Source organism: Crocuta crocuta, unplaced genomic scaffold, assembly GCF_008692635.1.
Source record: "Crocuta crocuta isolate KB4526 unplaced genomic scaffold, BGI_CrCroc_1.0 scaffold479, whole genome shotgun sequence".
NCBI classification, from domain to species: domain Eukaryota; kingdom Metazoa; phylum Chordata; class Mammalia; order Carnivora; family Hyaenidae; genus Crocuta; species Crocuta crocuta.
In genome coordinates, this window is record NW_027531875.1 from 1,005,595 (window position 1) to 1,023,121 (window position 17,527).

Below are 17,527 nucleotides of genomic sequence, written 5' to 3' on the forward strand. Positions count from 1 at the left end.
GCCCCGAGAACTATCTGGGTTTTAAACCAGGCCCCACTGTTTTGGAGAAGGGGAAGAGACTATGTGAAAGTTTCTACATCAGAAAGCAACTGCCTTGCTTTGGAAATGTTAAAGATTAAGCAAAGATTTTCATATTTTGATTTTCATCTAACCATCTCTATGTCAGAGCTGACGATTTGTCACTTCCAAGTGTCTTCGTGAAGTTAAATAACTAGGTCTGTGGAGCAGGTCAGGCAATCATAGGGTAGATTTTAAACCATCCTCTGCTCCTAAATTCACTACAATCATCTTCTTATTCCTCGGAGTTTGGTCCCAAATCAGCAGCAGCAGCTGCAGCACCTGGGACCTTGTTAGAAATGCCCATTCTCAGACCACATCCCAGACCTGAGGCTGCAGCTCAGAGGCAGAGGTGGGGCCCAGTAATCTGGGTTTTAACAAGCCCTTGAGGTAGCTGTACACTCAGACTGGAGAAGCACTGCTCTAAGATACCCTGACCGAGATCCCCTCCAAGGGCAGCTAGCATAGCTCCTGAAGGGCTGCCTCTGCGAAGCAGAGCACTGGCTTGCCTGTGATTTAAAATAGAACGATGCACCACAGGATTCAGTTTGGTAATCCATTTTTACACATTTCACATTGAAGATGAGCCCCTTTCTTAATTTACTGGTCATAAATCTGTGTGTTACTAACCGTTCTTCACTTAACTGACAATACAGATCTAAGAGCGGTAGATAAGAGCGGTCTAGCTTTGGATGGTTCCCAGTTCAAGGATCTAATCCTTTATTGAATGACAATGCGACTGCAGGCAATCACTTAAAATCTCCACATCTCAGCTTCCTCACTCCAAAAAGGGATCAAGCTATTTGATGGGATCATTGTGAGAATTTAAGGACACACTGGGGACAACCATCAGTGTACAATAAGTATCCATCACTGTTATTATTGGACTGTTTATCCATGTTTGGTATGTGCTGCTAAACACTTAACGTTTCTCTAAGAATTCTTACATATGGGCACCATAAATGTGGGGGGTTGTTTTTTCATTTTAATTACTGTGACTTAAATTAAGAAGGTGAAGTGCTTATTACATAACTAACCTCTAATATAATGATATACAGCTTTTACAGATTACCGGGCAGTAATGGTCAGAAATGGCTTATTATGTTCTTACACTGTTCGATGTGGTTTACATGTTTTCCCATTCAATTCTCACACCACGCCCAAGAGACAGGTACGGTTTTATTCCCATTTTATAGATGAGAGAAGGAAACGACAGCCAACTTGCTCGTGGTCACATAGCTTATAAATGGTGAAGCTGGGATTTGAAATGAGGTATGCTGGCTTGAGAAAGGTCACAACAAAAAGTGCATCAAAATATGCCTTAGACACTAAGAATGTACACTTGCATGGAAGTTCAAGGGTTGGGGAAATATTATTTTCTCCGTAAATGGGTGCTTGCTCTTGCGAAGGGCATGCTGCTGAAACCTTTGAAAATTCATTTACAAACAATCTGCAGCAGGGGTTTTAACAAGATTATGGCCACTCTGCCTCTGCATACCTTTCTGAGAGCAAACAGCAGAAAGAAGCCTTCTCTCTTTCTCTCTCTTCTTTCTTTTTTTTTTTTTTTTTTGCACATTAACCCTAGGGGCTGAGCCATTCATGCATTTTCAACAGAGATAACGGGATTGAATCTTCATTCTTAAATGAAGTGAACATACTGTGAATACACTTAAAAGAAGCACTGTCATTTTAAAACATCTAACAGAAAGGGGTTCTTCACGGTGTGGTCTGAGGACCGTCTGCACACGTTGTCACCTAGACTGTTTTCTGAAATTACACACTGACTCCCATAATCCACATTTTTATGAACTGTCCACATGATCTTTCACACACTAAAGTTTGAAAACCACTATAATCAATGAGTCTTGTTTTTAATATTTAACCATAAACAGCAGGCCACCTGCTCCGACCTGCCTGTTTAATGACTCTGTACTCGGTCTGCTTCTTCCCATCTGGAATGCTCCACCCCAGACCATCAGCATCTCTTGGCCAGAATTCCTGAAACAGCCACACATTGTGTCCCAGCGGCTCGTGGTGGCCCTGAGCACTCCATCTCCCACCTGGCTCCAGAGCATAAATCTCATTAGGTGACTCCCCTATTGAAACCTTCTACTGGCACCCCACATCCTTAAGATCAAGTCCAAATGCATGATTTACAAGCCTTTTATAACCTACTTAGCTGCCACTGCACCCCAGGTCAGTGCAACAACCACCATTTCCTGAAGGCAGCACAGTACTCTAGACTCCCAGCTTCCACACATGCTGTTCCCTCTATGTGGATTATTTTCCTGTCCCTCTGAGCCTGGCTAACTACTAGCTGTTATTCAGATCTCTGACCTCCTAACCTTCAGGAAGGGCCCCTCCTTCATGCTCTCACCCTGCCCAGAATTTAAGAAGCATTTATCACACTGCACTGCAATGCCTACTTACAATTTCCCAGCATGTCATCAGCTCCTTGGGAACTTTTTAAAAAAAGTTTATTTATTTATTTTGGGAGATGGGGGAGGGGGGCAGAGAGAGGAGGGAGAGAATCCCAAGCACGCTCCGTATGTCACAGCAGAGCTCAGTGAGGACTTGATGCGGGGCTCCACCCATGAACTATGAGATCATGATTTGAGTTGAAATCAAGAGTGAGAGGCTTAACTGACTGAGCTACCCAGGTGGCCTTCCTTGAAGGCTTTTGTTCATCACTGTGTCCCAGTGTGTGATGCAGCCATTAGCACATGGTAGGTGCTATTGCCTCGACAGATTTAAAGGTTCTCCAGGCTCAGCATTCAGCAGCCATCTGAGTTACCTTCCTCTTTCTCTCCTTTCAGTTGGATTGACAGGCTAGTATTATTTACAATTAGGATAAATATTCCCTCCACTCCTATCTCCATCCTATATGCTCAAATCTCTTAAAACTCAAGTTTTTGGCCCAAAGCTCGGCATGCAAAAATCACGCAGCCTAGGAAGACCTCTGTCTCATTCCTTCTTGTCTCCCCAGGGTCAAGCACAGTGCCTGGCATATATAGGAGGCTCAGAAGAATATTTGTTGAATTAGGGGGAAAAGGTACTGAAGAACTTAGAGATCTGACTAAAATAACACTACTAATTTTTTTAAATGTTTATTTTTGAGAGAGAGAGAGAAGGAGAGTGAGCGAGTGAGCAGGGGAGGGACACAGAGAGAAGCAGCCAGAGGATCTGAAGCAGGTTCCACGCTGACAGCAGAGAGCTGGATGTGGGGCTCAAACCCATGAACTGTGAGATCATGACCTGAGCTGAAGTGAGATGCTTAACCGACTAAGCCACCCACGTGCCACTCCCTCCCCCTGCCCACTAATTTTTGAGAAATCACAAAGGGAAGTAACAGGTCGAAGATGAACAAAAACTATACAGGTATTCAAAGCAGAGAAAGAGATATTCTGAAAATTATAAACTGCCAAGTTTGGTGTTGACCTGCAGTAAAACTGTAGAGGCAAGTAGGAGCCAAGAAGAGTTCACGAGGAACCAGATATGAAACACAGTTCTCACTTCCTTTTCTGACAGAGTTAGGGCTGCAGGCTGCCACAGAAATCAAGTGTGTGGAATCCAGTACTCATTTATTCAAACACTTAGGACAGTCTTCCGAAGAAGGCTGACATGTGCAATGGGTGATGGCACCATCCAGCACCCATAGGATGTTGACTAATGGATTGCCTATCAACCTTGAGGGAAATCTCAGTGATGTGTCACCTGACTCTGCCCTTGTCCTTAACTTACTTAACATGCTTTATTAATGACATGCATGAAAACATGAAAGGTATGGTATCGATGGCAGACTACAGATTACACAGGCCCTGAAGGGATAATCCATTCAAGGAAGGACAGTCAGATACTAATGTTACCAGCTGCTGTGAACTCAAAGCTGAATGTGATAGACACTCTGTATCTGCCATTTCCTTTCATTTCTCCTTTCACAAACATTCTGGGTGTAGATGAGGAAACTGTGACGAGATTTGCCCCAAGCCTTGAGTTAGTAAACAGCAGACCTGGTTGTCTGACTCCAGAGTCTGTTTTCTTTTCCACCTTCTCTGATTGGAACCTCGCGATCAGAATTCACAAAGATCTAAGAACTGGAAACCAAGATGATAACATTCAATTTAGTCTATTTCAAATACGCAATGAACTTTGCACACGCTAAGGCTTTGGGAGTGGAGGTTGGGGAAGGAGGCCGGAGAAGGTGAATTCCAGGGCCCAAAGACCCTGTCGGGTGGAGATGGGATACACAAACAACCAGCTTACGAGAAGACAAGATGAGTGCAATACAGAGAGGCCCCCAGGGAACACAGGGTAAGAAGAAATGCTTCCAGCCAGGTAAGGGGAATGGGGGAGGCGATGTGTCATGGATGAGATGCCACTTAGGATGGGCCTTGAACACTGGGCAGAATAGGAACAAGTGCTGGGGGTGCAGAAAGGGACAGACCTCAGGTGAAAGGGGTGGCCTGACCTGAAACATAGAGGAAGGAAAACACAGGGAATATTCAGAATATACTGGATCCCTTGTTTGGCAGAGTACAGTGATCAGGTGAGATAAAGCAGCCACAGAGGTGAGTAGTCTTGGAGGGCTGAAGAACGTAAACGCTCTGCTCAGGGCATTTGCTCGGAAGGCAAAAGGGAGCCGTGCGGAGTTTGGGATGGAGTGGTGATACGAACACAGTGATGTTTTATGCAGATACTGTGGAGCAGTTTCTGGGGGAGGCATTGGAGGCTGGAAGGCAAGGCAGATGACTATGACAGTTAGGAGGTGGGTCATATGGGGAATGGAGGAGAGCCCTGACAGCGGAGACCCTTCCCAGCTCTCAACCTAATTCTTACATTTGGAAAATTAACTGCATTGGTTCAACATCACTTAAAGCTCCAGGTGAATAAAAGAATTTAAAACAGGAAAAGCAGAAAGTAAGTGAAACATTAACAAATGCCCTAACCTGGTGTCGCATGCTTGACTGCAATGCCACTTCCAGAAAAGAACAATTGAACAAAGATATGTATGTTTTCTGCCCAATCAGAGTGGGAAAACAAAGCAAACATGAACTTTCTCAACCAAATGAAAGGAAAAAAATGGCTCTCACGTTGCCTGAGGAGTGTGCGAAAAATTAAATAATCTAATCAGAATGGATTGAGATGCTCCAAGATCAATGCTAGATTTAATTTGGTGCCGTGTAAGCCATCTTTAATGCAAATATCTTTTCTTTGCAAGCACAAATGCCAATAAAATAAAACAAACAAACTGGATAAATTCTGGCCATTTCTGGCACCTGTACAGAGTGCTGGAACAAGAGCAAATGGAGAAACGGAAGGCCTAGAGGGGTTTGTTTTAATTCAGACATGTGTTCAAGGAAGTAAAGTGAGAACCAGGGAGAGGGAATAATATGGTCACATGGAAATGTTTCCAGGAGAAAGCCTGGCAGCACAACAGAGAGAATTCTGGATCAGGGGCCTGGCTTGGAGGAGAGCAGGTGCAAAGCAGGTGGAAAAGCTCCCGCACTCTGCCCAGAGAGGCCGGTTCAAGGCCTCACCCGCCCGGGGAGGGGAGTCCACTTCAGAGGCAGCCCTCTCACTGTGACCCTGCAGAACCAGGCCACGCACGCCGCGCTGCCTGCTGGGAGACAAGGCATTCTGCAACCCGGCTCCGCTCCCAGCAGCAAGCTCCAGCATTTCACCCCACACCACTGTTTTTCAATTAAAAATTATCTGAATTCCCCAGGTTCTCCGCAAATTATTGTTGAATGTCCCCCTGAAAAAGTGCACTACTGATTCTTAGGTGGTTTATAGCACTTGAAAAGAATGAAGCACACTCACAATTAGCTTAGGCTCCGCACGCAAATTATGCTCTGAATTTCCATGGACTTGTTTAATGGAACTTTCCCCAGGATCTCAACTCAAAGTGCCATCTGGCACGGAGCACACATTCCCAGGCCAACACTTTGCTTGCCTTGCTCTTCTGCCCCACCCCCAGCCCTCCACAAGTTAACTTATAAATTCAAGTGTACTCAGTGTTCTCTCTTCTCTCCACCCCTTTCCACCTCATCCCACAGTGTTCTTTGAAAAACCAAAATGGAATGCAAAAGCAAAGTGGACCGTCACAAAAATACTGAGGCTACTGTCTTCAGGACCACTGGGGAATAACTGCATGGTAGTAAAACGAAGAGGTTAGGTAGGGAATGGCAGTTTGAAAAGATCCCCCAAGAATTAAATAGTATGTGATATTTTCTGTAGACTATAAGCACCCCAAAGAGGCAAAACTAACAAGGCCCAAAAGGAACAAGCTCACTGAAGCTGAACTGCATCCAGTATCTCCTTATCTCCTTGACATATAGTACCACACAAATGTCCTCTGGGCTCTGGGGCGCATCTGTTCCTTCACAAACATCTAGAGAGGACCTACTAAGTTCTAGGCACTGTGCTAATTATGGAGAACATAGAGGCAAAGAAACCATGGCTCCAGGACTTTTAAATCTTACCATTGTGTTCCAACATATTTTTAGGAGCACATACTTAGTTAAGACGGTAAGATTGTTTTTAAAGTGCAAGGCAATATAAAACACGCATTTCAATATAGTGGTCACCTGTCAGGGGGAGGCAGAGAATCGGATCTGGGAGATCACGCGGGCAGCTTTGGGGATGGTAATTCTAAGAGCGGAAAATGGGTCACAAATAATTTGCCTTATTGCTACGTGAACAGCTTACATGTATGTTATATATATTCTTGTTATGCATTACATTTTATACATAATGTTAAAAAACAGGGAAGCAGCTAAAATGAATTCAAAATAAAAGATAATAAAATGACAAGGAAAGAAAGGAAGGAAGGAAGAAAGGAAGGAAGGAGGAAAACATAGTTATGTCCTAGAGAGGCTCACACCCCAGCAGAAGAAAGCCATTTAAAAAAGGATTATTAAATTTAACATGGTAACCATAACAACAGAATTTTTTAAAAACTCTAAGGGAGAGGGGCGCCTGGGTGGTTGACTTGGTTGAGTTGAATGTCTGACTCTTGGTTTTAGTTCAGGTCCGGGCCCTGGGGTTTGTGGGACTGAGCTCCATGTTGTGCTCTGCACTGACAGCAGTGGGATTCTCTCTCTCTCCCTCTCTCTCTGCCCCTCTTCTACACTCTCTCTCTCTCAAAATAAATAAATGAACTTTAAACAAACAAACAAACAAACAAAAAACCGAAAGAGAGTACATAATATTTAAATTAACAGCGATGGCTAGTGAAGTTCAGATACCCAAGTGTCTGTGTTTTTAAATGCCTGGTTTAACCCTTCGTAAGTGTCAGTTCAGCAATTACTTCCCCTGGGATGCTTTCCAGACTCCCCAAGTCTGGGTTCTATGGTCCTCTCCACACTCACGGAACCCTGTACTTCCCCCAGAAGTGGGTTACACACGTTACAGGGAGCCCTATGTTTCCGGTTACATCCGAGTTCCTGGTTCACTCCCTGGCTCATCAATAACTACTTGATGAGAAAATGAATGAGTAGCATTACAGGTTCAGTTCTGTTAAGTGATGGCTGAGACTAAAGAGAGAAGGAGAGGTAGAAATGCTAAGCTGGAGAATCCCATCCAAAATTCAAGAAGGTCCCAGCTTCGTACAGACAAAACCCCTTTACTGTCCCTGGCAAGCCCGGCTTGGCGGGATATGACAGCAGGGCACCATCTACAGACCCTAACCCACCGCTCTGTGTGCCCTAGAGCTTCTCAGCCTGTGGCCTGGATCCTTCTCTTCTTCCAGTAACTGAGGGGAAAAGCACTGGATGTCAGGCAGGATCAGGTTCAGGCACAGCCTCCCTCTCTCAAAAACAGCCAGGCCCGCCAAGCAGTCTCGGCAGCAATCAGATCTTCCTGGCACAGGGTTGCCGAGCCTTCCTATCTCAGCCACAGGGGTGAGGACACAAGCCAAAGACTCAGGAAGATCCAGTTTCCCTGAATAATGTTGCCGCCACACAAGGCAAGGAGGCATGCCTCCCTCTGAAACTGCCACAAACTCCCTCTGCTGAAAAAAGGTTCAGCGAACAGAGCTGAGAGCTCAGAATGCTCCTCAGACGTCAACAAAAGGATGTGACCCACAACTCATGCCTGCAGCACCAAGTGCCTAATGAACACTGGACAAACTGGGCATCATCTGAGCATCTGACTGTGTGGCCAATAACAATGGAAGAGAAAGTGGGGCATTATTTTGGTCACAGACCAGCACTGTACAGATAAAAGGTCACCATGCTGGTGGGGATGCTACTAAGGATTTAACGTCTGCCTTGAAACATTACGACAGAGGGCAATTATCTGAGCGCTACTGCATATGAAATCATGTTTAGCATAATATGTTTAACTATGTATTTGGGCATACGTTGACTCTCAAGTTCCCAAACTCCGGAGAGCACATTTTAAATCACATCGTACAAACGTCTTCCCCTTTTTCCCACTCAAGTGGATTAGTATGGTCCCTGCTCCACATGCCACGTTCTTTCCAGGGCAAACAGATGGAAAGAGAGGATATGGCAGAGAGAAGACATGGAAAATGAAAATGACATAAAAATAAAAATAAAGCTACAAAATGTAATCTGGGTCAACTCCTCATGCGTTTTTAAAATCAACACCAGCAGGCTCTGTGCACAGGGCATTGGTTTTATATGTACTTTTTTTTTTCCCAGCTCAGATGTCATACAGGATTAGTGCAAAAGGAAAAGTCCCAGCATGGGGCCTATTTTTATACAGATTAATCAGTCATTCCCGTCTCTTCCTCTCCCATCACCCCCCAAAACTTTCAACTTAATGAAACTGTTCTCTTTTCAAAGTATGTCATTAACTGCACTCTGAACGGAAATCCTTTCAGGAAAGGAAATGAACTTAAACTTTGAACCTAGAATTTTAACTGTCACATTTTTAATTTATTATAAATATTAACAACTTATACCATGGCCTAGCCCCTTTTATCTTACATATCCATTGTGGAATGCCACATATCCACTAGTGGTAACAAAATGAGTAGGCAAACATTTTCTTACATGCGCGTATAGTCATTTAATCAAAAGAGAAAGGCACACACTGTAAGGAAAAAAGAAAAGATCACAACTGGAAAAGAGAAGACATTCTCTATCTCACATTTTATTAGGTACATTATCTTGTACATTATCCTATCAAAATGGCAAGCACAAAGTTAGGTTCTCAGTAAGTATTTGATGAAAATTTGATAGACTTAAGGGACCCAAACCAAAGAATTGTGCAAGCTCTGAGCTACAGCCTCCCTTGACTATACGGCATCGCAAAAATGGTGATGCTGATACTCACAGTATTCGTAATACAACAGCTAATAATTACTGTATGCCATGTGCCACCAATGATGTCACTGAATTTTCAAAGCAGCCTTGTATCATAGGTCCTATTATTGTTCCACTATACAGATGAGGAAACAGTTTTAGAGAGGGGGTTCACATATTTTGAGGTCAAAAAAAATCCCATGCTATGCTGGTTTGCAGAGATGGGGACAGATACCTCGAGATGGAGAAACGGGGCCATATGCTACCAATCTGCTGAAAGACATTGGAAAAATGTCATCGACATTGTTTCCATGTCTCCAAAAGCAAGATCACAACATAGCTCATCATGCCCCCTTTTCTGTCTCCTGTTCCTCTGATGGATGGAAATTATATTTACAAAATATTAAGGCAATGACCTAAAGCTTGACCTCGGTGACAAAGTCCGATGCAGACTTGTCACACACTCTCAAAGGGTGATACCTTTTCACCATTTTGGGCAATAAAAATTGAGCCATGACTAACAGTTGTCAGTCATGAGTACAGAAAATAAGAGAAATTTACAATCTAGCATGATATTCTGTGCTCACTCTTTTATGTCATTAAAAATGAATTTCTCTTATGCCAATATAACACGTGTTCTGCTTTTTGTTTAGAGCTGCTAGATGCCATCTACTGTGGATGGTCTAAAAATCTAAATTTTACACAATTTTAAAGTTATTGAACCACACTTAGGCTTACCATATGTATAGGCTTCCTTTGTTTCTAGTAATTAATTTTAACACCACAGGCATTAATCATTTGCCCACCAGATGAAAATCGCTTTAAGATGACTCATGTTTTACAACATTGCAAACCCAACCCTTATGCTCTTGGAATGTAAAGAGGAAGCATTAGATCAAGTCAGTCAATAAGGAATAAAAAGCAAGAAGAAAACTTTTCCACATCTCAATTCCATGTAAATGAAGAGTTTCAGAGTTTCTCCTGGATGCCACGTGAGAAAAGTAAATTAAAACTGGTCAGAGATGTGCTCTGAATAATTTCCTTGAACTGGCAGACACAAGCATGTGAGCAAGCTCTCTCGATAATAAATACACTGCATTTCAGCCTACACAGAGGCCTGCTGCAACTGTGCACAGTGCCAATTAGCATTAACTGTGGTTGTGCTCAACTATTCCCAGAGCATACCACTGGGGAAGGCCAGGCTTTGCATTTACAAATGCAGCATGCAACGCTCAGACTTAGGAGAGCACTCTAAAATGTAAACATCCATGGTCAATCTTTATCATTTTGGCTTCGAATTGCACGAACAGACTCACAGATGACAAGGAGTATTTAAAACAATGTGTGTGTGTATTTTTAAAAGTTTAGTTATAGACTCTGCATTCAGAATACCTGAGAGGCAGAGTTGAAAATTTGCTTTTGGACTGCATTTTTGGCCTCCCCCAACTAACTTTACACACACAGACATACACAAAGAGCATATCCTCTGTGATCCAATATAATTACTTAGTACTGTGACTAATACTACTTACTTAGAAGGTAAGCTCCGTAGACTTTCATGGCAAACACTGCCTCTGCAAACAGCCTCCCGCCACAGGCTGGGGTATGTCTCGTGCAGAAATACAGTGTGAGCAGCTCATCTCTCCATGGAGTACAGTCTTAGAGTGGGGTATCCATGGAGACAGAGCCTCCTCCTTGTGCAGGGCAAGGAAGTTCCTCTGCTGGGCACCATAGCAACAGGAGGCAGAGAGATGGCTGGCCTATCAGGGAAGAGGAGCTTCTCCCTGGTGACTGCAGCATTTCAAATGAAACCATCGCCCTCTTGAATGGACACAAAGCATTTAAAGAAATACCAAATTGTCAAATAGAAGGAAATGCTTACACAAGTCATGGCTAATCCTTTGACAATGTTGTAGCAAAACACTTAGTCTTTCTACAATGACCGTATCCCAATGGGCAAGGAAGAAATTACATCGAAACCCCACACATTCCTAAATTTAATGACAGGCATGTGAAGCTTTGGGAGAAAATTTTTGTTGTACTCCATGAATTCGAGCTATTTAACTATGCAAGGCACTTCACAGAGCTGCCCAAGAGAGAGGAACAGGAGAGATCTGCTGTTCTGAAGGGAGAAAAGGGAATCAAGGGTTCCCTGTGACAGCCCTCAGCATAGTCCTTCCAGAGGGGTTTGCTTAGAGTAGACATATTTATTAAGCTTTTACCAAAGCCCTCCATTATAACAGAATAATTCTTACAAAAGAGGTGCCTGTGATAAAACCAGACCAATGCAGAGACGACGGTGAGTGGACATTCCAATGCCTTAATACTGTGCTATTTATCAACTTTCCCCAATTCTTATTTAATGACAATAATGACAGCTCCTTTATTGAGCACATACTGTGTACCAGGCAAACACCATCACTACAAACGCAGCTTCCTGCCAAGTACTGACATTGGTTTTTTACAAAGATACATGATATATATGTTTGCCTCTAAAGCTGTGCTCTTTGTAAACTTTCCTCATTTCTTATTTAATAGCAATGATGACGGTGATAATTCAGTAAGTTCAATAAATGACTGAACACATACAGCATGCCAGCAGATACCATCACTACAAACACAACTTCCTGCCAGATATTAACAATGATTTTTGCAAAGAAACGGGATGTACATATGGACCGACCCGTGCTGTGCAGTATGCATATGCTCTACTATATATATATATATACCCGACACATTTTACAATTCTCACAGCAACCTATCAAAGCTAAGTACTTATTACTCCTCTATATTATAAAGAAAAAGAGCAGACCTGTTTTACAGAAGAAACTCTTCTGCCCACTACCTTCCCTTCCTCCAGAGGTCTGCAAGTGGCCTGCTTCACCCCTATTCAGTGTCTAAATATAAGGTGAGGTAACCCTCTTCCCACAATTATCTCTCAGAAAAGAAGAAACCCCATATATTAGAGTCTTTCCATAGCCTCTTATTATAGAGTTCTTGCTCATAATTACTTTCTCTGAACAAAAAGTGCTGTTTGCAAAAAGACATCAGTCTGAATTGACCTCAATCAGTGCTAGTTTGGGCTGCCTATGGAGGTCAACTGATGGGATTGTTTAAAATGAGGAGGCTAAGAAATGGAAAAAGATTTTGTAATTATTCCTGTGACTTCCCCCCAGCCTTGAAAATAACATTTTAAATAGCAGTATAGTCAATGGTTAAATTGTAGAGATCACAAAAACTCCTATCCCTTGCTAACGGAACTCAAGAACCCAATAGCTTTGGATAATGAAGGATATTTGTATAAATCTACAGGGAAACAGGGGTGCCTGGGTGGCTCAATCAGTTAAACATCCGACTTCGGCTCAGGTCGTGATCTCACGGTTCATGGGTTCAAGCCCTGCGTCAGGCTCTTTGCCTGGAGCTTCCTTTGGATTCTTGGTCTCCCTCTTTCTCTGACCCTCCCCTGGTCACGCTGCCTCTCTCTCTCTCTCTCTCTCTCTCAGAGATAAATAAAACATTTTTTTTTTTTTTTCAACCCGTGTGTCCAGGGCATGAACCAGGCACCGGCACAGACTGAAAGCCAAGCTGGGATAAACAAGGAATTGCTTTGCCCCAGACTGATATGAGGCTAGCACCACTGACCAGATGCCACTCTACCCAGATCAGGGACCAAATAAAACATTTTTAAAAATTAAAAAAAATCTACAAAGAAACAGAAATATCACCTGTCCCCATGCTGTACCGTGTCTGTTGTGACAGCCTGCAGGTTGTCTACCTCCATTTTCCCCTTTTACCATAGTAACAGGAGCCTGTTTGACCAAGTGTCCTAGGATATAATTGGAAATGACTTCTGTGTCCTGACCTTAAAATGACTGAGTGCCCCCTGGTCCCTTTCTGCCTTCCTCTGCCTAGTGGATGACAGGGCTGCCTACCAGCCTGGATCACCTGAATACCTAGCTTTTGCTTAGCAAGAGACACATAAACTTCTGTCTGGTTTTAACCTCCGTATTTTAACTTTTGTATTTAACCTTTTGTATTTATAACCTCTTCTGTTTACAGTAACTTAACTGATACCCTCATAGTACTTGTAGGCTTAAAGAAAATGTCCAATGAGAGCACCAGACATGGATTCAAAACTACTTCATATCAAATAAATTGGGTGCAAGTGAAAATGATGTGTTCTAGAAAAGTCAGGAGTTGAAAACTAACTCTAGGGATGAGAAAAACTGAATAAACAGCTTACATTAACTGTGAATAAAAAAAAAATCAATGTTTCTTGGGGTGCCTGTGTGGCTCAGTCAGTTGAGCGTCTGACTTCGGCTCAGGTCATGATCACATGGTTCGTGGGTTTGAGCCCCACATCAGGCTCTGTGCTGACGGCTAGCTCAGAGCCTGGAGCCTGCTTCAGATTCTGTGTCTCCCTCTCTCTCTGACCCTCCCTGCTCACACTGTTTCTCTCTCAGAAATAAATAAAAAACATTAAAAATTTTTCTAAAAAAATCAATGTTTCTAAATTAATAATACAGTATAAATAAGTATATTTAACTAAAAAAATTTTAAAGCCATCAGAAATGGACTCTTCCATTCAGATCTCTACAGATTTGCTTGAGGTAGCAAATGAAATAAATTTTTTTATTCTCATTAGGGAAATGGGAGACCTTCGATTCTGCAATATACACTGCACCCCTATATCTTTCTGTTTCCACCATCATTCCTGGGGTAAGCCATCTAAACTTAAGTGTATCTTCTTCCACTTTCCCGTCTTGATCCAAGCACCACAGAGTAGTCAGAAGGATCTCAAAATTTATCTTAAATTATGTCTCTCTTCTTAAAACCCTCCAATGGCTTCCCAGTAATTAAACAATACAGACCTCACCTGACGCCACTCTCTCCCTTCCTAACTCACTGTCTTCCCTAAATATGAAGGGGATATGACTAAATTCTCAGCTCAAATGTCACCTCCCCAGACATTCCCTTGCCTCATCCCCAGTCACTATCTATACAGATTACCTTGCTTGGCCTGTCACTATCTGAACTCAATCTTGTTTGCTTGCTTGTGTATCAGCCATCTCCCCATGCTAAAGGCAGACTCCATGAGAACAGGCATCTTGTCTGTTTCTTCCTTGTATTTTTAATGCCTAGAACAATGGTATAAGCACAGACTAAATCCTTAATAATTATTCACTGAATGAAAGCTGGTCAATGTACAGTCAGGATTCAAACCTAGGTTTAGCAGAAACCTCTTACATGTGAAGTACAGGTTCCCTTCCTTTTCTTTAGACTCTGACATGAACCTCACGCTTCTGCTATGCCATAAACATTCTAGTCCATGCATCTCCAAGTGTATGCAGCCTGGTTCCTGAAACATTACCTCACTTAAATCACGGCCTGCATCCTTGGCTGCTATCAGATATAAGCTTAGGTGGTAGAAAATGTTAACGCAGCGAACTACCCAAGCAAACTACTATGTGGTTCAACATATAACTTTTTTTCTCTTTTTTAAAAAATAATGTTTATTTATTTGTGGGAGACAGAGACAGCACAAGTGGGGTAAGCTCAGAGAAAGAGAATCCCAATCAGGCTCCAAGCTGCCAGCACAGAGCCCAATGTGGGGCTTGAACCCACAAAGTTGTGAGATCATGACCTGACCCGAAACCAAGAGTCAGATGCTTAACTGACTGAGCTACCCAGGTGTCCCTCAACATATAACTTTTTGCCCATAGCCCTGCTGTACACCAAAATGCCACACAATAAATTATACCGACAAAGGAGACAGAGAAATCAGGGTATTTAACTGTCTGGCTCTATTCTATCAGGGGCTTCATTCCTACACCAAAGCACATATCCAATTGCTTCACACGTAACCTCAGAGTTCTTTCCCTCTGGGTTCTGAGTAACTCTGAGCTCTTCTCAGCCCTTCAGGATGTAGAAATGGCTCCAAGCTGTTGCCAAGGCCAAGTATTTCACCATATCTCATTGGATCCCCTTAATTATGCCCCCACCTCTGCCACAGTCTCTTCAATAAACTCTCCTCAATTAGTACAAAAACAAAAGTCTAATATAAAGCACAGATTTGCATGATTTATAACTCTTGGTTTCCATGTTTCTGTATAAGTTTCCAGGTTTATTTCTATTCTGTTGGCAGTCGATAAATACGTTTAATAGTGAGTGTGTGGTCTTCTGGAACATCTGCTATGTACGGGAGACCAATAATGCTTCATTCTCAACACATTAGAGCACTTAGTAAGCATCTGGCAGGCCCCCAAACTGGTGGCTACAACACTGCACTTCCAATAAATGTTAGCAGACCCAGTATTTGGATGGCGGTCACCTTTGGGAAGAAGGGGATTATGATTCACTAATTCTTAGGGGAACACCATTAACGGGCCATTTGGCACCATTACCTTGATTGGGTGCATCCTCAAAAGTACAGATGGGAGAAAGGCCTGAGAGTGAGTATGTAACCTCCCACAAAGATAAACACTTAAGTCCACTCATCACATTTCAGCTTTATTTTACGGGTCTGGTGTCTGCTGGGGAGAAGCGACAGACTGCACAATAGTCTACCAAGACACATTCTCTGCTGTCTTCTGGGTGAGCATTCTTGCTCTCAGGGTGAAAGAAAGGTTCAGAGGCTTGTTTCAGTTTAAATGCAAAAGCTTTTGTTTAAATTGACAAAGTCTAATGATCTCTGCTGCTTAGGAAAGTATTCATGATATGCAGGGCAGCACAATAAACATCTGACAAGTAGGAAAGGACTAGTTTATGATTAAGTGGAGAACACAGAAGACCTTAACATTCCTCTAGTGTTCATAGTTGATTGATCTGTACCCAAACAGTCCTATGTGTTCATTTCTGTGGACTTTATTGAAGTTACATTGAGGTTTGTTGATTTTGTTATTGGCAACAACCAGCATAATCTACAGATGGACTATATTAGCTAATTTATAAAAATTAGTAAGAATTTTAGGGCTCTACAAACATTATAGAAAAATAATTTCTGTCTTATTCAACACAATTTTCTCAATTGTCACGCTCTCTTATTGCAATTAAAATTATTCCTTTGAAGGCAGACCTTAAAACCAGTGCAATGGCTAAGAGCTAGTAGCAAGACTGCCCTGTTTCAGTCTACTTACAAGCTGTGTGACCTTGGATGATTTACTTAACTTTTCTGTGCCTCAGTTTTTCCATCTGTAACAGAGGGGATAACGGTATCCTTTGTTCATACTGATGTTAGGATTAAATGAATAATGCCCTTGGAATTATGCCTGGGATAGTCAGTGCTTGATGAATGTTAGCTAAAAAAAATTTTTTAGAGGAATATATTGCAAGTCAATAGTATTTTAAAAAGTCATTTATTTATTTATTTATTTATTTAGAGAGACAGAGAGTAGGGGAGAGTGGCAGAAGAGAGTGGGAGAAAGAAAGAATCTCACAAAGGGCAAAGAGGAAGAGAAAGAGGTAACAAGAGAGAAAGGGCTCAGGCAATGTGGGGCTTGAGCTCACCCAATGTGGGGCTCAAACTCATGAACCACGAGATCATGCCCTGAGCTGAAGTCCAATGCTTAACCGACTAAGCCATCCAGGTGTCGAAAGACAGAGAGAGAGAGAGAGCTCCATGCACAGCAAAGAGCTGGATGTGGGGCTTGATCTCACAACCCTGGGATCATGACCTGAGCAGAAATCAAGAGTTAGATGCTCAACCGACCAAGTCACTCAGGTGCCTCCCTCCAAAGTTTTTTTTTTTTTTTGTAAGTAATTTAAGTACTCTCTAAAGGATTTTTTAAAGGTAATTTAATTTTTTAAGTAATCTCTACACCCAACATTGGGCTCAAACTCACAACCCTAAGATCAAGAGTCGCACGCTCTATTGGCAGAGCCAGTCAGGCACCCATAGCTAAAAAATTTTTAAATCCAATTTCATAGTATTATCCACGCCCACAGTTCCACCTATTATATCCTTCCAGATATTTTCATAAGGTTTTCAGTATCTAAAATAGATCACAGTCTTCCTGGTACAAGACCTTTGATTGTAACTGTAAGCTGTTAGAAAAATAACACCTTGCCAAAAAAGCTGGAAGTTTCCATAGAACCAAAATCTTTTACCACTACAATTTTAATTTTTTTCCACTCTATGAAAATATTTCTAAAATGCTTAGGACATTTTTCTGCCCTCACACACATCCTTTTCTGCCAAC

At 42.3% G+C, this 17,527-nt stretch overlaps 1 protein-coding gene and 1 non-coding gene across 2 annotated transcripts in view; both read right to left on the minus strand.

Moving 5' to 3' along the window:
* Positions 1-17,527, minus strand: part of SYBU (syntabulin) — a 72,083-nt gene that overhangs the window by 23,665 nt on the left and 30,891 nt on the right.
* On the minus strand, positions 12,866-13,000 carry LOC144239003 (small nucleolar RNA SNORA48). The gene has a single exon (XR_013337282.1). It is a non-coding gene; the product is annotated as a small nucleolar RNA SNORA48 (small nucleolar RNA).